This window comes from Equus caballus, chromosome 24 (assembly GCF_041296265.1).
Source record: "Equus caballus isolate H_3958 breed thoroughbred chromosome 24, TB-T2T, whole genome shotgun sequence".
NCBI lineage: Eukaryota > Metazoa > Chordata > Mammalia > Perissodactyla > Equidae > Equus > Equus caballus.
Window position 1 is genome coordinate 31,529,202 of NC_091707.1, and position 20,582 is coordinate 31,549,783.

The following is a 20,582-nucleotide window of genomic DNA, read 5'->3' on the forward strand; positions in this document are numbered from 1 at the left end:
CCTTCTAGACTCTGGGGATCTAGAAGCAGGTTCTGCCTTTATGAGGCTTAACTTCCAGCTCCAATGTGCTAGGACTCCTAAGAGCCTGTGAAGACAAAACTCTGCATGACGTGCTTGTACACCTCAGGAAAGGAGACGCGGCAGGGGCTCCACAGGCGAGAACTTAAAGCTTAGGAGTGAGCGAGGAATGGTTGCCCAGTCAGCAAATAGGACAACAGCGCTTCTTCCTTCAGATTCTTTTTTAAGTTGCTAGAACTTACTGTTTTGGGGGGGAGGGGTGTCCGTTTTTTGGAGGTGGTGCTTTTTTCTGATGAGAGGGTGCAAATGCAGCTGTAGGGACAGGAGAGTGAAGAGCCGCAAGGAAGGCAGAATGAGTGCAGAGGGAGACAGACGCCCTCAGGGAGAACCCCGTACTTCTGCCGGGGGCACTCGAAGATTTCATTCTGGAATATTCACTCCCTTTCAGTCACGGGGAAACTTTAACATCATCACCAAACAGGGCTCTGGCCGGCCCAGCCCTGCCCTGCCCCAGCTACTGCCTCACAACACCAGACCTGGTCCCTCCACCCAGGACTTGGGGCAGAGCGGAGCAGGGGAAGTACATGGGGGACTCCAGAAAGGGTAAGAAGCCAGCGGGTCAACGCAGGCCACAGAAGCCAAGTGCCCTCCCTCCACCAGAACATCGGGGCCACTCTGCACCAGAGAGAGAGAGGACACGGGGCTGCAGAGCACACATACCCCACATTTCAGAGCCCGGTCTGGGGTGAGTGGCAGGTTCTCGGCAGCCTGGGTGGAACAGGAAGGGAAGCAGGCCCTGGGGAGGAAGCAGTCCCCTGGGCGGTGGCTCCCAGCCCTCTGCGTGTACAGGGGTCACTGGGGAGCTCCTTTGGAATGTAGATTCCGGCCCCACCCAACTCTCTTCTGATTCAATGATCAGGGTGGAGATCAGGAATCTGACTTTTCCCTCAGCTCTCCAGGTAACTCGGATGCAAGTGGACCATTGCCCACCCTGTGAGGTACCCTGTGGATAAGAGAGTAAACTTGAGCTTCTAGAAACCAGTGTCTAAGTCCCTCACTAGCTGAGTGACTTTGGGCAGTTTACATTTCCTTTATCTCCTTTCAAAAACCTCAAGTGCCCATCTGCAAAATAAGGATAACGAAAGTAGCTGCTGCTTAGGGTGATTGAGAGGAATAAATAAGCAAAAGGATGAAAAGCACCTAGCATTGTGCTGGTCCATGGTAGGAATTCAGTAGATTCCCTCTTATTATTGAGGGGGTGACTTTTATAAATGCCTTCTTCCATGTCAGCCCCTTCCTAAATTGGGGCATGTCTCAAATGGAGAGCAGTGAAGCCTCCAACGCAGAAGGCAGGGGCACCAAGGTATCCCTGTGCCCTCAGGACCGGCAGCAGCACCTTGGCCCAGGAATACACACTCCGGACCCCGCCAACTCCAAACACGCTTACTGATGTGCAAGCACCCAGGGCAGAGGGGGTCCCACGGGATAGGGGTTCCTCCATCAGAGATATGCCCTGGAAGGAGACTGTGCTGTGGAACAAAAAGGAAGAGGGAGAGGAGAAGAGAATCTGACCCACTTTCACCCCAGCGGCATCCCACATGGGCCACTGTGCCCCCGAGCTGCAGAGCTGAAATGGAGGGTGAGTCCTCCATTTCGTATTTGGGGTTAGGGCATTGCAGGAAAAGAGGAGCATGAAAATGAAGGGGTGTGAAGCGTTAAGAACAGGTACCGCCTTTGGGTCTAAAACACAAGTGGAGTGATTCTATTGAACAGCAGCTACTCAGAAAGGAAAAAATAAAACTAACTCTAGGAGACAAAGGCCCTCCAAAATCCAAGAATGGTAGTCGAACATGGGGGCCCTCACCCAGCAACCGCCTGCCTCTGCATCAGAAGAACTCTTTTCCCAGCCAGGCCTGGCACACTGCCTTGGTCTTCCCTATCTTCAGCTGGCCCCTGGGCTCAGAAGACCCCTGCCCACAATGTCTGGAAACAGGATCATTGCAGATGTAACTAGTTAAGATGAGGCTATTAGGGTGGGCCCTGACCCAATATATCTGGTGCCCTTATAAGAAAGGGGAATTTGGACACAAAGACACACACACACAGGGAGAACACCATGTGAACATGAAGGCAGAGATCGGGGTGATGCTTCTACAAGACAAGGAACACCAAAGGTTGCCAGCAAAGCACCAGAAGCTAAGAGAGGCTTGAACAGATTCTCCTCACAATCCTCAGAAGGAACCAACCCCACCGACACCTTGATCTCGCACTTCCAGACTTCGGAACCAGGAAGCAACAGATTTCTGCTGTTTAAGTCTGGCATTTTGTTACAGCAGCCCTAACAAACTAATATACCCATGGGCTTGCTTTTCTTCACACTGATCAATGCACAAACCAGAAACTTCCAGAAAGTCACCATATTTACTTCCTATTCAACAAACCAGACATCAAGCAAGAATTCAAAGATAAGATATAGTCCCTGCCATCCAGGAGCTCACAGGAATGCAAATGTTTGTCACTTTACAGTTTATAAAACACTTTCACATGCAGAGTCTCTTTTGATCCCCTGACCTTATATGGGGGGGGGGGGCGGGGGTCATGGGATTCCCCCCGTTCTGCAGATGAGAACAGTGAGTTCTGGAGAGTGATGACTTGCCCCAGAGCACGAGCTATAAGTGGCAGGGAAGCAACAGCAGCAAGGTCTTCTGAGTCAGAGAAGAGGCTCGGTGGGGCTGTTTTCTTTCACTCTGTCTTGCTGCTTCTCTGGAAGTCTCAGAGCCCCTTGCCTCCCCTGCTAGCAGAAGCCACAGCACTGAGGCAACTGGAAATAAGTTGCTAGTATCCAAGATCTGTTCCAAGGAAGCTCCAGAAGGCAAGAAGGCAGGCCTGCCAGGGAGAATAGAGACTGGTGCCCTCCACCCACCTCTCTCACGGTCCCTGGCTCACTGATGTGTGCCTACCACCCCCCTTGCCTTCTCCCTACCCCCACTCCAGGCCCCAGCCACTCCTGTCTCCCAGGCCAGGCAGGTTCCGGGTAACGGTGCCGCCCAGTGTTGTCAAAATAGCGAGCAGCTGAAAAGAATTCCAGAATGAAATCTATGTGCCTCTGCAGCCTCCCAAGTGGCTACAACTGTGGCGGCTAAACCCGCTAATGTGCTAAGCATTTTCTGGCAGGGCCAGGAGGCAGCTCTGGTATTTTGGGAGCTGGGAGGGGCTTGGAGGCATCATCCTTGGCAAGTCCCGGAAGGAGGTGGAGGCAAAGAGAACCAACCCAGAATGCTTCCCATGAAGTCACTGAGAGCCACCCGAGCTGCACTGGAGGATTCCTGGAGCGCTGCTGGCGGGCAGAGAGGGCACTCGGCCTGGTGGGCAGGGCTGGCCGGGCACAGAGGCCTTGCAGCCTGGGGAAGAGGCCTCTAGAATGCAAGTTATGGTGGAGGCTTTTTCTGCTGACGCAGAGCACAGTGTCATGCTGTCCCCAGGCTGGGCAGCCAAGGGTCTGGCCTATCTCTGTTTGCCTCTGAGTTGGCAGGGGCAGGGCCCATGGTGACCAAACAAAGGACAAGAAGCCAAATGCCCAGAGGCGAGCAGTCAAGATGCCCTGCAAGGGTCTGAGGAGAAGGGCACTCCAAGTGGGTGGGGGATTGGAATAGGTTTGGAGACAATGGGAACCTTCATACAGGGTGTCCTGATTTCCAGACACCCTTGAGCTCCTCGCAGCATGAGCTTCTCCAAGGTACTCTTGTCATTCAGGGGCTCCTTTAAAAACATGAGACCAGGAAAGGAGCAAACCCCCAAATCTGGGATCAAAACAAGGTCCTGGCGTTCCTTTGTTCCTGATGACTCCACACTTCTTGGACAAACGAGAGGGTTTTGAGAGTTAAGAGGAGGTGTTGGGGCCAAAAGATAGAGCTGGTAAGGAATTCTTTCCCGGGGAGTCATTTGGTGGCAGGACGTGGTTGAGTGCCGAGCACGCTGCCCAGGTGAGGGAGAGGTGGGGTCATTCTGGGAGCATACAAGCCAGTAAAATCCTGACAGGATTCCATCTGGAGGGGAAAAATCCCAACTGATAGAAACTGCTGAGAGCCTGCAGCTTTTAAAGCCCTTCTAGCAAAAGCATCTTTGGAAGCTTTGCAAACCCTGACCACGCAGCCAGTCAGCCGCAGCCCGGCCCACAGCCCTGAGAGTGTTTCTGCTAAATCAGAACAAACCCACTCACAAATATCTAGTCCTGACCTCCCCCTGGCACCCATTCCTTTCCTGTCCGCAGGCCTGCCTTCCTCAGATATTAAGTTTTCTCAGAGCAGTGGGAGAGAGGGTTGCAGGGGCGAAGGGCGCCGGGGGGCCGGCCGGCAACCTCAACTCTGCTACTCGCTAGCGGCTGACCCTGGGCAAGCATTTCACCTTTCTGAGTCTCATTTTGTAATCTGCAGAAATGGAAATAATGAAGCTGCGACTGTAGATTTGGTAGGAGGACAAATGAGATCACGTATGTAGGGTGCGGAGCACAGAGCCAAGGGGGCTCCACCAGGGCTGGTGCCCCTCCTTCCTCTCTGGGGCCCTCCAGCACCAGAGTCGATGGGCAGAGGATGCAGATCAGTGGGAGTTTAATTAAAAAGCTGAGCAGACAAAAGCATCCCGCTATAAAACGACCAGTCTCGAGTTTCATAGAACCCCCTGGAATCACGGACACCTGCCCACCCCACCTCCCTTCCCCCATCTCCACCAACTAATAGCCTCTCTGCTGGTAGCCTTATTTTAGCAGGGCCGCTGTTTTACAACTCCAGGTGAGCGCCATCTTTGTTCTATTGCATGTGCCCTGAAGGAAGCACCATTCAATACCTTAGCATTGGAACAGGGCCCCAGAGTGAGCAATGTTGCACCCCTACCCAAGCCCTTTTTGAGTGTCACTGCCTCTCTCTTCTTTGAATGCCAACAGTATTTCATCTGGACTTCTCTCACGGAGCTCATCAAACTCTGCCTTCACCATCCTTGGGGTGTGTTTGTGTGTGCGATCCGGCAGGGTTTGCATCTTACCTTTCTATTCCCTGCGGCATCGAGCACAAGGCTAATTCACGTTGTGAGGCCAGCGTTAACCTGATACCCACACCAGTCAAAGACGTTGCAAAAAAATTTTTTTCATTTTAGAAACCTTAACCCTTACCTCACACCCTCTACAAAAATTAACTCAAAATGGATCATACAGCTAAATGCAAGAGCGAAACTGTAAAATTTTGAGAAGAAAATCTTTGTGACTTTGGGTTAAGCAAAGATTTCTTAGGATACAGAGAGCACAAGCCCTAAAAGAAACGATTGAATACTGGACTTGATCAAAACTTAAAACGTCTGCTCTTTGAAAGGCGCTAAAATGAAAATAAAAACAAGCCAAGACTGGGAGAAAATATTTGCAAAACATATATCTGATAAAGGACATGTAATCAGAATACATAGAGAATTCTTAAAACTCAATAATCAGACAATGACCCAATTTTTTTAAATGGCCAAAAGAACTGAACAGACATTTCACAAAAGAAGTAATACAGATGGCCAAGAAGCCTGTGAAAAAATGTTCAACATCATTAGTCATCAGGAAAATGCAATTAAAATCACAATGAGATACCACTAAACATCTATTATAATGGCTAAAATTAAAAAGACTGACAATGCCAAGCCCTGGCAAAGATATAGCATAACTGGCTCTCTCACGCACTGCTGTTGAGATTGCTAAATGGTACACCCACTTTGGAAAGCACTTTGGCAGTTTCTTATAAAGTTAAATATACACTTATGACCCGGCAATCCCACTCCTAGGCATTTTCCCAAGAGAAATGAAAACATATGTCCACACAAAGACCTATATATATGAATGTTCATAGCAGCTTTATTCATAATGGCCCAAACTTGGAAACAACCCAAAGGTTCATCAATTGGTAAATGAATATGCAAGTTGTGATACAGCCATACAATGGAAGCCATCCATCCATGCAGTAACAGGGGTGAGCCTTAAGTGCCTTGTATTAGTTTCTTATTGCTGCTACAACGAATTACCACAAACTTAGTGGCTTAAAACGCCACGAATTTATTATCTCATAGTTCTGGAGATCAGAGGTCCAAGGTCAGTGTCACTGGGCTAATGTCAAGGTGTCAGCAGGACTGGTTCCTTCTGGAGGGTCTGAGGAGAAAATCTGTTTCATATCTTTTTCAGCCTCTAGAGACCACCTGCATTCCTTGGCTCATGTCCCTTCCTCAAAGCCAGCAGTGTAGCATCTTCCAATCTCTTAATCTCTGCTTAAAGGAGGTGTCTGACCTAAGGCACCGAGGCATGGTGAGCTTGCGGAACTTAAAAGTAGTTCTGTGGTTCCAGGGTGTATCACGTGACATTTCAAAAGTGAAGAAACTGAGACTCAGAGAGACCAAGTGTCTCACCCCAGGTCTAGGACATGATGAAACCAGGTTCAAACCCAAGGCCTCTGAATCCAAATGCAGAGTTTCTCCCGGTACGGTGAGCCCTCGGACGTCCCCACCTTAACTTTGAAGGCTGGATGGGCATTGTGACCATGTCTCAGAGCCCTGCACCCCTCCACACTCCATGGGAGATGGCTGCTGCCTCTGTACACCTCATCAGCAACGCAGCCTGCGGCATCAGATGACCCTGGCTCTCTCCATCTCCCCGCCCCAGGACCGGCCAATTCCCAGGCCCGGTTTGATGAAACTATTGGCTTAATGGGATGAATATTTGCCTCCTGCTTTATATTGGTCAGCACTCTTTGATTTAGGTTCTTTTCTTTGGCCTTCCCCGCTGTGTGAGGCTAAGGGTGCAGATATTATCAACCCCATTTAACAGACAAGAAAGCTGAGGTACTGATGAGTGTGCGAGCAGGCTGGCCACACTCACACAGCAAGTGGGTGGAAGCCAAATCAGAGCTTACTCCGGGTTTCCTCCTCCCTGGACCACAAGTGCCTGTCACTCAGAGGACAGAACCGGGGCCAGCCCCCCCAACCTGGCTGGGCCTCACCTTCCTCATCTCCAGGACGGGAAGTGGGGTGATGTCTGCCCTGCCTATCACACCACGCACGAATGAAAACATTTAAAAAAGAAGAAGCACAGAAAAGCACTTTGGAAACTTTAAGATGTCCAAAATACAGGCAACTGTTCTGATTATGCGCTCAAGGAATGTCACAAATTTTCTCTAAAAGTTTCTTTTTAAAGTTTCTTTTATTCCCCCTGAAAGCCAGTTTCTCCTCCTGCCTTCTTTATTTCTGGTTAAAGCAGAGAAGTTCTGCTCAACACCTCAATTTGAATCTCAAGATCAATCTAATTCCTCCTTCTAGCTGCACCCTTGCTGAAATCAAGAACTGGCAACTCCCCGCCCGCCATCCACATCCCATCGCCGCTGTCGCAATCAATCCCTCTTTAAAGCTAGAAATTGCTAGTACCCACTTTCAGTCCTCATTCCTCTGGTCTCTCCCCAATCAGATCCAACCTACACAATGCTAGAGCAACCCTCCCATGATAGTTCTCAGTGGCTCATGACCCCCAAGTGGACGGAGTCCAGGGGTCCTCCACAGGCTGCCCCCGCCAGCCTCTCTGGCTTGTCACAACTCCTCCCCAGGCAAACCCAAGTGGCCTCCATTTCTCAAAAGCTCTACCCTCTTCCCATCTTATGTCACCCCTGGGAACTCCCTGGCCCACTATTCAATTAACTATTGGTGGGGGAATCAAATTAGTCCCTCAACTCTTAACATAAACCTAAACAGATTCCAAGTGAATCAAAGAACTGAGGTTTAAAACAAAAAAAAGAAACACTAACTAAAAGAGAATCCAGTAAATTACACAGGTGACTGACTCTCTCTCTGATAGCTGAAGGGGGGGGGTGGGGGGTGGCGCGGGTTCCAAGCTAAATAGCAATGAAATAAGTCAGAGGTTAACAAAAAGGAATCATAGTTAACATCTACTTATTTTTACTTATTTTAACTGGGTTTGTATTAAAAATAAATAAAGCTCAAACTTGACTTCACATAATTCACAAAAAATAACTCCAAATCGATCATAGGATTAAAGTAAGCGCTAAAATTTAAAAACTTCCAAGAGAAAACAGGGAAAAATCCTCATGACTTTGGTGTAGGTAAAGATTCTTAGGACACAAAAAGCAAGAACCACAAAAGGAAAAGAATAATTTGGACTTCACCAAAACTAAAATTTTCTGCTCTTCCAGAGTCTGTTAAAGACAGGAGTAACAGTTGCACCACAGTGTGAGTGTAATTAATGTCAATGAATCGTACACTTAACACGAGTAAAATGGCATCTTTTATGTCACATATATTTCACCTCAATGAATAAAAAGACATTGTTAAGAAGATGAATAGGCCAAACACAGACTGAGAAAAAGTGTTCCGAGTACCTATATGTGACAAAGGACCAGATCCAGAATATATAAAGAACACTGGCAACTTAGTAATAAGACAAACAATCCAGTTTTTCTAAAAATGGGCCAAGATTTGAACACACTCCTCACAAAAGAGCACAAACGGACAGCCAACAAATACATGAAAATACGCTTAGTATCATTAGTCATCAGGAAAATGCAAACAAATACTACGAGATATCACACCCACTAAATAGCTAATGTTAATAAGATTAATAATATTAAGTGCTGATGAAGATGCATAGCAACCAAATGCTCATACGTTGCTGATGGGGAAATAAAATTGTGCAACCACTTTGGAAAAGAGTATGGCAGTTGCTTATAAAGAAACATGGGCTTGCTCTATGACTGGGCTGTTTCATTTCTAAGCATTTACTCAAGAGATAGGGGGGAAAATTATGTCCACAAAAAGACACATACACAGATACTCATAGCAGCTTCATTCATAATAGCCAAAAACTGGCATCAACCCAAACGTCAATCAACTCGGGAATGGATAAAAAAATGTTGGTATATTTATATAATGGAATACTCTCAGAAATAAAAAGGAACAAACTACTACTATATACAATAACATGGATAAATCTTTTTTAAAAATGGCTGAGTAACATAAGCTATATTCAAAAGAATACATACTGTGTGATTCTATTTATATGAAGTTTTAGAATCAGCAAAACTGATTACAGTGACAGAAAGTAGATCAGTGGTTGCCTTGGGTCAGAGATGGGGCGGACTGCAAAGAAACACAGGCAACTTTTGGGGATGATAGAAATATTCTGTTGTAGTTGTGGTTGCATAAGTATACACATTTGTCAAAACTCATAGAACTATATACTTAAAACAAGTACATTTTATTGTAGGCAAATTATACCACAATAAAGTTGGTTTAAAAAGAACTTTTTAAAAGTCAAACCACAAACTGGTGAAAATATTTGCCACATATGTGACAGATATAACAAATCAATATCCTCAATATAGAAAGTGCCCACACAATTGATATAAAAAATATTAAGACCTTAATAGATAAAAGGTCAAAGGACACAGACAAGCCACAAAATAAGAATAGCTAATAAACAAGTAAAAACATTGAAATAATGAAATGCCATATTTCACACACCAAATTAGCTAACTTGTTTGTTTGTCTGTCTCAATAATAATGCTAGTATTGTAAGGCAAGATGGGCATTCTGCTGGTGAAAATATAAATTCATACATTTCTGAAACACAATTTGGCAACAGGGGTCCAGAGCCTGTACAATTTCCAGATTATTTGACCTACTTCTACGAACTTATGCTAAAGAATAACCAAAGATGAGCAATCAAAACTAGAAATCGATATGCAAGAATTTTCTACTGACTTAGGACAAGCCACTGGGCTGAGTAAATATGGATACATCAATATGATGAAATATCAAATATTTGTCCATGTTAGGAACTTCACAAATGCTTCTTAAATATACTCAATTTATGTACTATATAAGAATTTAGGAAGGAGTGAGATGTATTGATTTTTTCATTACAGCAAAGATTGGAAATCACCTAAATGTCTACCAAGAGAGGTGGAGTTAAATAAATTGCGGTATATCCACACAATGACATACTGTGCATCTGTTAAAAATAGGACAGACGTATACCTATTGATACAGAATAATCTCTGAGATATATTGTTACATTGAAAAAGCAAAGTGAAGAAGAGTGCTTTGGAATGCAACTATTTGAAGGAAGACAAAAATAAAAGGATAGATATACATCTATGCTCCAGAAAGAATAGGGCAGAAACAAAATGCATAGCAGTGGTTGGCTCTGTATTGGACAACTAGGTCCAAGGTGGGGGAACGGGGGTGGAAGGGACACCTAGATTTACTTTTCTCTCCTGGTTTATTCTTCTGCAGTGTTTGAATTTTTACCACATAGAGGTCTTTCTTTTTCAAAAAATAACTGCGCCGCCCCCCCCAAAAAAACACTTATTTTAGAAGAAGGAAGGAGAATGTTATGGATTGAATTATGTTCCCTCAAAATTCATATGTCGAAGTCCTAACCCCCCGTATGTCAGAATGTGATCTTATTCAGAAATAGGGTCATTGCAGATCTAATTCGTTAAAATGAGGTCATTAGGGTGGGCCCTAATCCAGTGTGACTGGGGCCCTATAAAATGGGGAAATTTGGACACAGGCAAACACATAGGGAGAGCACCCTGTGAAGACGAAGGCAGAGATCCAGATGATGCTTCTACGAGCCAAGGAACACCAAAGCTTGCCAGCAAACCACCAGAAGCTGAGAGAGGTTTGAACAGCTCTCCCACATAGTCCTCAGAAGGAACCAACCCCACGGACACCTTCATCCTGGAACTCTGGCCTCCGGAGCTGTGAGGCAATGCATTTCTGTTGTTTAAGCCCCTCCATTGGAGGTACTTCATTACAACAGCCCTGGCAGACGAATACAGGGAGAAATATTAACATGAAATCAAACAAAAAATAGTAAGGTTCACAAAGACCAAACCAACCATCCTGGAAACAAACATCGCCCACATCTTGTCCCATAACCAACTCGTCGCCTACCCCGCTCCCATGCCTGTAGCTTGGTGCAAATGCTTCAGACACACACTCACACACATACACACTCACACACATACGCATACATTTAACTCAAAATGTAAAACAACAAGCAAAGGCATCTGACTTTATTACAATCCCACGCATCAGTATTGCTCCCACCCACCTAAGGGGGACTGAGCCATTGCCCTGATCCCTTGGTGTTGAGTTAAAAGCACTGGAAGCAAAGAACATACCAGAAAACCCCTGATAACTCTAGCTAGTGACTCAGCTTTTGTCTGTGGAATGGAAACTATCCATTCTGTCAGTGCCCAAGACATCTTCAAAAAAGGAAGTATGGTTTTCACAACCATTCTGTAGATCTATCAACGACCAGAGATTCTAAAGGGTGCCCAGCTGTGCACCCAAAACAGAGATGCTCCCAGAGCAAGAGCACTAACAGCAGGATCCTGCACCATCTGCCTCCTCCACACCTCCAGTGCAGGCTCCAGACCCCCAACACCTCACCAAATTTCCCAGCAGCCCTTGCTCCATCAGTCTAGAATCTTCTTTCCAGAGGCCTTTCTTTTGCTCATTCCTCTTTCTGCCAGGACAAAAAGCAAAACGGAGGGACACTAAAGCAAAACCAAAATCTTGGTCATAAAAAACAAGTGAACTGGGAGGGTGGGGGAGGAGCTCACAAGACCCTTTCACTGAGGTTTCAAAATGGCAGCCAACTAAACCCTATTTGTCTAAATCTGCTCACCCAAACCTCCCTCCCATTCTCCAAGGGGTGTTCATAATTATTAACACAGCTACCTGCAAATGTAGAATCTGGATCTCCCTTCTTTCAAAGATTAGAGAGGTGGGACCATAAAGATTAGCTCCCAATGCCAGAGAAAAGGCTAGAAGGGGGAGAAAGAGGGGAGAAGAGAGACCTTCACAGCAGGCAAGGACATGGTGGGCTCGCCCCATCCCATATCTCAGCTGTTATGCATTCCCAACTGGCTTGGCCAACATCCAGAGAGACTCCAGGCTGGTGAGTCTGTGAATGTGAGGCAGAGATAAGCAACGCGAAGAGGGGGAGCTCAGCCACAGCTATATATGGGCTGCGGCGCAGCTGTAGCAAGGAGCCAAGGGAACCTTCCATTTCCAAGACATCTCTGCACTCAATCCTGCTCCCCAAGATTAAGAATTCTCTTTCTTGGCTTCCTCCTACTCCCTGAAATGTAACTAAGCAGTTATCTTGAGAACATGAAAAGTCGGGGGATTTGCTATGAGTTTTTTAACGTGTTAAAATCACGTTGACCCTAGATACTCGTTTGTAATAAAACTGGGTGAGTAGGAAGCTCCATTCTTTCCTGCATTTCTGGGACAACCAACCAGCACATGAATTTGAGAGACAGGGAGGGGCCGATCTCCAACCCTGTCCTCAGCAGGTGGTAAGCTTTGAGAGCTCAGAAAAGGGTTTGCTTCCTTCCAAAAGGAGGCTGGGACCTTGGGAAGGGTGGACACATTTGGACAAACAGAAATAGGAGGAAAGCCTTCCTGGAGAGGGAACAGCATGAGCAAAGCCTCAGAAGGGGGTGGTCCTTGTCTTGGCCATGAGGACGGCTGAGGATGGGGCAAAGAAATGTCTCATAGAAACTGAGGGATCTGGTCCTGGGAGCTTATCCACCTTCACCAACTCGAGGACATCCCTGAGTTTGTCCTACGTACCTCCAAAACGCAAAATCCAGCAACACGGGGCCCCAGCAAAGTCTGGAGAAAAGGAATGTCTGCCTGGAGACTTGCACTGGGGTCAGACGCCCGGAAAGAATTCCTAGGAGGATTTGGTGTTGTCCGAGATGGATTTGGAGCCACGGTGGCTGAAGAGAGCTGTGGCTTTGACCTGGGGCTGCCAGGGCTGGTCTGTGGCAAGCTGAGGGCACTTTCATGTCTGCAGACTTCTGCCCTAGCTGTTCAGCAGTCTGGATCTCCTTTCTTTATCTTCCCTGTTCACTGAAATCCTTTAAAACCATCTCCTCCCAGAGCTCTCCTGATCCCTCGTTCAGAATTAATCCATTGCCCTTTATGCTCCTTCAACAAGTTGCTTGTAGCTCTATTTCCATGTGTGCTTACCTGACTCGTCTGATCCTTAGTCTCACTCCTCTCTAGATATAAACTCTCAAACGTCAAGAACCAGGTCTTACGCATCTTTTTGACCCCCTAGCACCAACTTTTCCAGAGCAGACACTCAGTAAATACTTACTGAATTAAACATACAGACCTATAAGGAGTGACCTGGTATTGGCTTATTCCTACGTCCATTCATTCATTTGTTCAACAAACATGTGAGCACCCAATATCTGCCAAGCTGGTTCACTCTCTCTCTGGCAGAGCACACTCAAACTCTTTAATCAATTAGCTAAAAAGTAAGCTTCAGTGTCCAGTATGAGGGTTTCTTTTCAGGTGCAAGACATAGAAGATCCCACAGGATCACTGAGCAAAAACCTGACCACTGCAAGGTAGGCGCAGCCTATATCTGTCCAGATGGAAAGTCACACCCTCAAGAAGTCCCCTGGGGGAGACAGATTGTCTGGGATGTGGGAGAGGGCCCTCAAGGGCTCTGCCAGCCCACCCAGGGGACCCCTAGATATACCTATCACAGAAGATGGTGGAGTTAAGATAACCCGTTCATCTACGTGTACAGTCCTCTGCGGATGCTGAGTCAGAAGCTGGTACCTGGGTGGGAGAGAGCTCTAGGAAGTCTTCTCAGTGGAGCAGATGTGGTCCTGGAGGTGGGAGGGTTTGCTGAACCTCATAAGAAAAGGCTGCCCTTCTCAGAGATCGCTAAGTGCAAACACTTGAGAAGCTGGTGTGTCCAGGAACTGCTCTGCCATGGGGGAGGAAGTGGGGTGTGGGGAGATGGAGGGGCTAAGTTAGGGACAGTCATTTATCTCCGGTCTCCTCCAGCCCCAAAATCATAGGCTTCTAATCTGAAGCTTCCCTGGCAACGACTTGAAAAAGTTGTCTGAGACCAGGAACGTTCGGAGAGAAAGTTGAATAGTGCATCAAATAATAACCCAAGAAGAAATTCTGAAGTCAAAACAAGGGATAAATTTTCCTTATCTCCCTAAGACATGCATCTAAGCAGCTAGCGGCTGTCTGCCCAGCCTGGGAAGATGATAGTGGCTTTTAATGGCCTGTAAACAATAAGACCAGCCTTTGTAACGAAGTTTAGCCAATTAATCCTGAGGCCTCCTCCCTGCACCCTGACCGCTCCTCACTCCCCCTTTCTGTGACAGGGCAACCTGTGGGGCTCTGAGAAGTCAAGGGAGCCAGCCCCAAGATGCAATGCCTCTGAGTCCTCAGGTGGTGTCTGGAGGAGAATCAAACAGGTGGGCTGACAGTGAGGGTTGCCCAGAGGGAGTGGCAAAGAAAATTGCCTCTATCCTGATCTGGGTGAAAGAAAGAAGAATCTGTCCTTTCAGAAAATACAAAAAACAAGAGAGAGACATGATGCACCAAGGAATTGGTGCAAGAGGTAAACTTCGTTCTTCCTCGGTGAGCTCATTCATTCATTCAGCAAACATTCATGTACACCTACCATGGTGTGAGGCACCTGCAGGGGGCACAGAAGTATACAAGGAAAAGACCTGCCCTCGGTGGGCTTCCAGTACTGGAGTGGAGATGGGAATGAGGTATAGTCACAGACATCAATAATAAAAGATAGTGCGATAGTGTTTGCAAACTGCTGCACAGTCCAGACCTCTCTTTCCATTTCTTTGCTGCTTCTTTCTCTGATGTACCATCTTCAATTTGGGTGATTGGGGCACACAATATTCAGAAAACAGAAGAATCAGAAAGAGGAGAAAGAAAACGGGGAACAAAGGAAAAAGGAAACCAAGCGCCTCCCTCCTGCGGCTGCTCGCTCACTCAGCCCTGGTTCTGGGGAAGAAAAGGACCAGTTGTCACTAGAGGCCTCCAGGCAGGTCCAGACCACTGAGTCACAATTCATGCCACGTTTGCTTCCTACACCAATGAGGCGTATTTTTGCTGAATTGTGCAAAACTCTGGCCATCTGGAGTTTTCTAATTGGTGTACCAACTCCCAGTACCCAACAACCATTCTCTTTACTTTTAGAAATAGGGTGTGTGTATGTGTGCACTGTGTGTGCATGAGCACATGTGCACACACATTAATAGTGATATAATGGAGACAATTCCAAGGTTTTTCATCTATGGTTCAAAGGTTAACAATCTCTTCTTTTGGATACAATGACAAATACTTTGTTTTGCATTTGTAGAACCCTCTCATTTTTCAGTTCTTCAATTAACATTATCTTATGTTCGTGCCATGAGCAACCTTGGGTGGTAACAAAGGATAAACATTATTACCTCCACTTTAAACTTCTCCTCCTTTATCCCTTTATTTTCTACACAGCAATAGTTGAGTACCAACCATGTGCTGTGCGCTGTGCTGGGTATGACGTTTCTGAGACAGAGAAAGACAACTGCAGGCCCCGCCTTCAACGGGTTCCCAGTCCAGCGGGGAGAGAGAGACGGGGAAATGCACTTTGTCCCCAGGATCTGACGCAGCTTCCAGAGGAGATGACTGAGACGACCCTTAACAGAACAGTCTGATTTTGCCAGGTGGAAAAGAGAGGAAAGGCGATGCAAGGGAGGTGGGTCAGCAGTTTTGCTTAGAGAAGAGTGAGCCATCAGATGTGTCCAGACCGCGGGGTGAGCAGTGGTGAAGGGCAAAGGATGAGAAACACAACAGAAGAGGTGGCTGGGCCCAGACCTGAGAGCCAAGAAAGGCTTGCCAAGGAGTGTGGACTTTATCCTGTGGGCAATGAGGAAACCGCTGAGGGCTTTAAGCAGAGGCAGGTGACACGATCAGATTTATGTTTAAGCAAGATTATTGCGGCTGCTGGGTGAAGAATGCACTGGAATAGGAAGAGACTAGGCAGACTCTAGAAACATTTCCAGAAGAGAATCAGCAGGACTGAGCGCCCCCTTGGAGGTAGGTGGAAAAGGAGTTGTCAGTGACAGTTTCCTCACTGGGTTTGAGGGGCCTCATCCAAGACAGAAAACCAGTAAGAAAGCAAGAGCCAGAGAAATTAAGTGCCTTGCCTAAGGTCACATAAATTGCTTGAAGGTAGACCCAAGCTAGGAAGCTAAAATTCTTCCTGGTAGAACCTCCTTGGTTTGCCATGTTAGCATCAACCAGAGACTAAACTTAGCCATCGTTTGCCAGGCTCTTTCCTTGCTCCCTGCTTGTTTTACGCATGTTCACTTTTTGTCCTATGGAGATTGCAGGCTCGTCTGGGCAAAATGCCTTTTGCCCTCCCCTAGAGCCTGGCACAGCACTAGGCACTAAGTGGTCAGTGAATGTCTGGTAGTAAATCGAACCCCAGGAGCCCCAAGGGCACCTTAGGCATTGCCTTCCTTGCAGCATGAGACCCTTTCCTTCTTTAATCCTTGATAAACAGTATTTTTTTATAATTCCTGGATAGAATAATTCCTAGATGTTTGGATTTCACAGTCCAGGAAATCTTTAACAACAGAAAAAAAATTAGAGGCATCAACGTAGTATTCCCAACCTTTTTTTATTTTGCCAAATAAGGACAATCTAAAACACAACTGCCATCTACTACATTGTTTCTTTTTTTCCTTTTTTTCAAAGATTTTGTTTTTCCTTTTTCTCCCCAAAGCCCTCTGGTACATAGTTGTATATTTTCAGTTGTGGGTCCTTCTGGTTGCGGCATGTGGAACACCGCCCCAGCATGGCCTGATGAGCAGTGCCATAGCGCCCAGGATTCAAACCAGAGAAACCCTGCGCCACCAAAGCAGAGCGCATGACTTTAACCATTCGGCCACGGGGCTGGCCCCATACTACATTGTTTCTTAAAAGAAAGGACAATTAACATATACCCCCAAAGTCTGCATAACATAATTTTAAGATTAAGGATAATCCTTCAAATTAAATCAGAGTCCTCAGCCTTAGCACTATTGACACTTTGGGCCAGATAAGTCTTTGCTATGAGGACGGGGAAGGGGAATGAGGGGCTGTTCTGAGAGCTGCAGGATATTTAACAGCATCTCTGGCCACTACTCCTGTTAACGCCAGTAGTACTTGCAAGTTGTGACAACCAACAAATGTCTCCAGGCATTGCCAAACATCCCCTGGGGGCAAAATCGTCTCAGTTGAGAAGCACTGAATTAAATAAAGTAAGCCTTATTAAAAATCTAGTCCTATTAGCCTTATATTTTTGACCAGTGAAAACTTTATCACAGACTGGCATCAGTCCATAAGCCAGCTTCGAGGAACGAGAGGCACAGAGGTTAAGAGGATGGGATTTGACATCAGACTTGAACTCAAATCCCAATTGTGCCTCTTACCCATTGCCTGACCTTTAGCAACTTCCTGCTCTAAACCTCCCTTTCCTCTCCTGCAGGATGAGCACGGCACCCACCGCCTCAGAGTGCTGGGGAGGATTCAGTGGAATATATGTGACCCACGTAGCAACACGCCTGGCACATGATTGTCAGGAGAGGAGGTGGGACAATTATTATTTCTGCCACTTCTATAGCACGTAGCACAGTGGCTGGCACATTAATGATAGCTCCCAGATTGAAGCCTTTCTGGGTAAAGGGACATGACATAGTAGGTCTTCAATAAACATTTATTGAATGAATAAATGAAACCCCAATCACACTGCTCTCACCAGTTTCTTTCCTCAACACTGCCACAACAACGTCCTTTTATCCTTTACCAGAACTTTCTCAAAGCTACCCATGGGAACTAAACCGAAAAAATGGCCAGTCCAGAACCCCTGCCCGGGGCTCTGTGGGTGGGAACTTCGTGGAACCCTCTGGCGAGCAGTCTCAACACACCGCCTGGACTGTGAATGACTCTCACGCTACCTAGGAGAGTGCAGCCTTGTTTTGGTCCACCATTAAAGTCACCCATTTCAATATCTCCAGGTTGCTGCTGTCCTCCTTAGATATTTAACCTGGAGGTGGGCCAGGAATAAAAAAAGGAGGTGGCAATATCCTTGAACAAAAGCAGCTATAAAAGGGCGTGGGAAGCGAGGCGAACTACAAACTAAACAAGGAGGCAACCTCAAAGGAAGGAGCAGGGAGGTTCCCACAAAGGGGTCAGAGTTCCTGCCACTTCCTCCGTCCCCATCGAGCCCACCTCCCACCTCAGCAGGCAGAGCCCTGGTAGCTCTGTACATGGGGGGGTAAAACACTCCCCATTATAAACCAGACATGGTCCTGGCCGAAGCCCAGCCAGCAATAAATTGCCGGGGTTCATCTCACAAGTGCATTAAGCATCTTCTGACAATTTCCCGTAGGACTGCGTTTTTCTGGCCATCACAGGGTCATAGGACGTGAGCATGGGGAGGGGACTGAAAGAGCAGGTGATCCAAGCTCTCATTCTATGGTTGAAGAAACTGAGGCTCAGAGAGAGAAAGGAACCGGCTCAGGATCATGCAAGTGTGCGCAGTCCATGGCGGTGCTGAGCCGAGAACTCAAGGCTCCACTTTTGGCACTGAGTTTCGCTGGAAGCTCAAAAAACATACTCAGAAGAGGAAGGTGTATTACAAACTAAATCTCACTCTTCCTGATAAGACAGATGATCACATTTGCAGCCTCATGAGGAAAGGATTAACCAGTTCTAGGAAAGGGCCCACACCTTCTGCATCCATTTGGAAACTACACGAGAGTAAATCACCTCCCACAGGAGAATCCAGCAACTTCTCTGCACCGTCATGTATCATCTGTCTTCTCTAGACTATTTGATACTGTGACCAACATGCAAACAGAACTGTAAAGACAAGTTGGGGGGCATTGGGGCATGGGGGTGGGGCGGGAGTAGACACACATGTGCATAAAAGGGAAGGAGGGAGAAGAAACTAATGGGGCGAAATGCTAGGAAATGGTGAATCTAAGCAAAGAGTATAGAGACGTTGATTGCGCTATTCCTGAAACTGTCCAGAAGGCTTGAAATTTTTCTAAGTAAAATTCTGAGAGAGGGAGAAAGTACTAAATAATAAGCTAAATTAAATTAAATTTTAAAAAATTATTTGGAAAGGGCCAGGAATCACTCTTTCAATTTCACTCAGTTTATCTAAGGACTAACATCCTCAGAAAAAGTTATAAGATATCCCAGAGGTTAGAGGTGGAGGGCTGCAAGCAAATATTTTGCCCCATCAACTCCCAAAATACCCATAGGCTTGTCATTATCACATCACATATCCTGGTATTTGGTTCAGAAAGTAACTAAAGAAACAACAAGCCATGAACGGGGCAACTGTCAAAAATTTTCCAAAGGAATCCACCACCTTTGCAATACAGGTTGCTCATAAATACAATAAAATGCAATGTAATTTCTATTTAGTTTGGAAATTCTTTCACATAAATAATTGAACAAAATCCACATCCGAGCTACAGTCACCACGTTCTCTATCCATAGTAGTAGTTAATTCGGGCCATATTGGATCCATAATCCAGCCCTGAAAATCTATGCTTCACCACATATATAAAACTCAAGCCAATAGCATGGCATTCAAGGCATGGAGGTTTGAGGGAATGCAACCCACTCAAGAAACACAAAGGAATTCCTTACGACTGAAGAAATTCTCCTGAAGGGAAAACGAGCAGGGGAATATGAGGTTGGAAAGACAGGTAGAGGTCAGATGAAGGAGGGCCTGTATGCTCCACGAAGGAGTAGGAAGTTTATCTTTCAGGCAACAAGGAACTATTGATGGGTTTTAAGATGGGAAGGATATAATTGGATCATTCTGGCAGAGGATAGATGGACAGATGGATGGAAGTAACTAAAACTAGGGAGTCTAGCTGGAATGACAAAGACCTGAACAAAGGCAGTCAGAGTGGGAGTGAAAAACTGAGGACGCCTTATAGAGAGAGCTACTGAAGAGAGCAAATGGACAGTACTTGACAGGAAGAGGGCAGATGAGCCTGAGAAAGAGGAAGGAGTCCAAGATGACTTCCAGCTTGGCTGACTCGGTGATGACACTGCCGGTCATCCAGATGGGGAGTCCAGGAGAAGCCTTGGCAGAGGAATGTAATAAGTTTTGAACATGTTGAGGTTCCACCTGCATATGTAAATAAGGAGCTCCAAAGAGAAGTCCGGGTTGGATATATGCATTTGGGAGTAATCAGCATATATATGGCGATGGATGCCAGGGGCGTAGATGAGGTCAACTGGGGAGAAACTGAGAGCAAAACAAGAATTGAGTCAAGAACAGAAACTCTGGAGGAAGAAACTGTTAAGGGTAGGCAAGTAAGAGGAGACTCCGAAGAACACTGAGGAGTGGCCTAAGAGGCAGAGACCTCAACCTGCTTTTAAGAGACCCACCAGCTCCTCCATCTCCACAGGCTGGTCACACCACGCTGGAGTAGAGGAAAGAACAATGATGTATTAAAATGAACTCACTTCTAGCAATAAAAAGACAAACAAATTAAAACATGGGCAAAGGATTTGAATAGACATGTCTCCAAAGAAAATATACACATGGTCAATAAACACATGAAAAGATACTCAGCATCATTAATCATTAGAGAAATGCAAATCAAAACCACAATGAGATGCCA

At 46.3% G+C, this 20,582-nt stretch overlaps 1 protein-coding gene and 1 long non-coding RNA gene across 5 annotated transcripts in view; one reads left to right on the forward strand and one right to left on the reverse strand.

The window, feature by feature from the left end:
* The window catches only part of DPF3 (double PHD fingers 3), a 243,182-nt gene that overhangs the window by 176,701 nt on the left and 45,899 nt on the right, over window positions 1-20,582 (reverse strand). The window lies entirely within an intron of this gene.
* On the forward strand, window positions 15,863-17,676 carry LOC138920655 (uncharacterized). The gene is made up of 2 exons (XR_011432202.1): window positions 15,863-15,981; window positions 17,417-17,676. It is a non-coding gene; the product is annotated as an uncharacterized lncRNA (long non-coding RNA).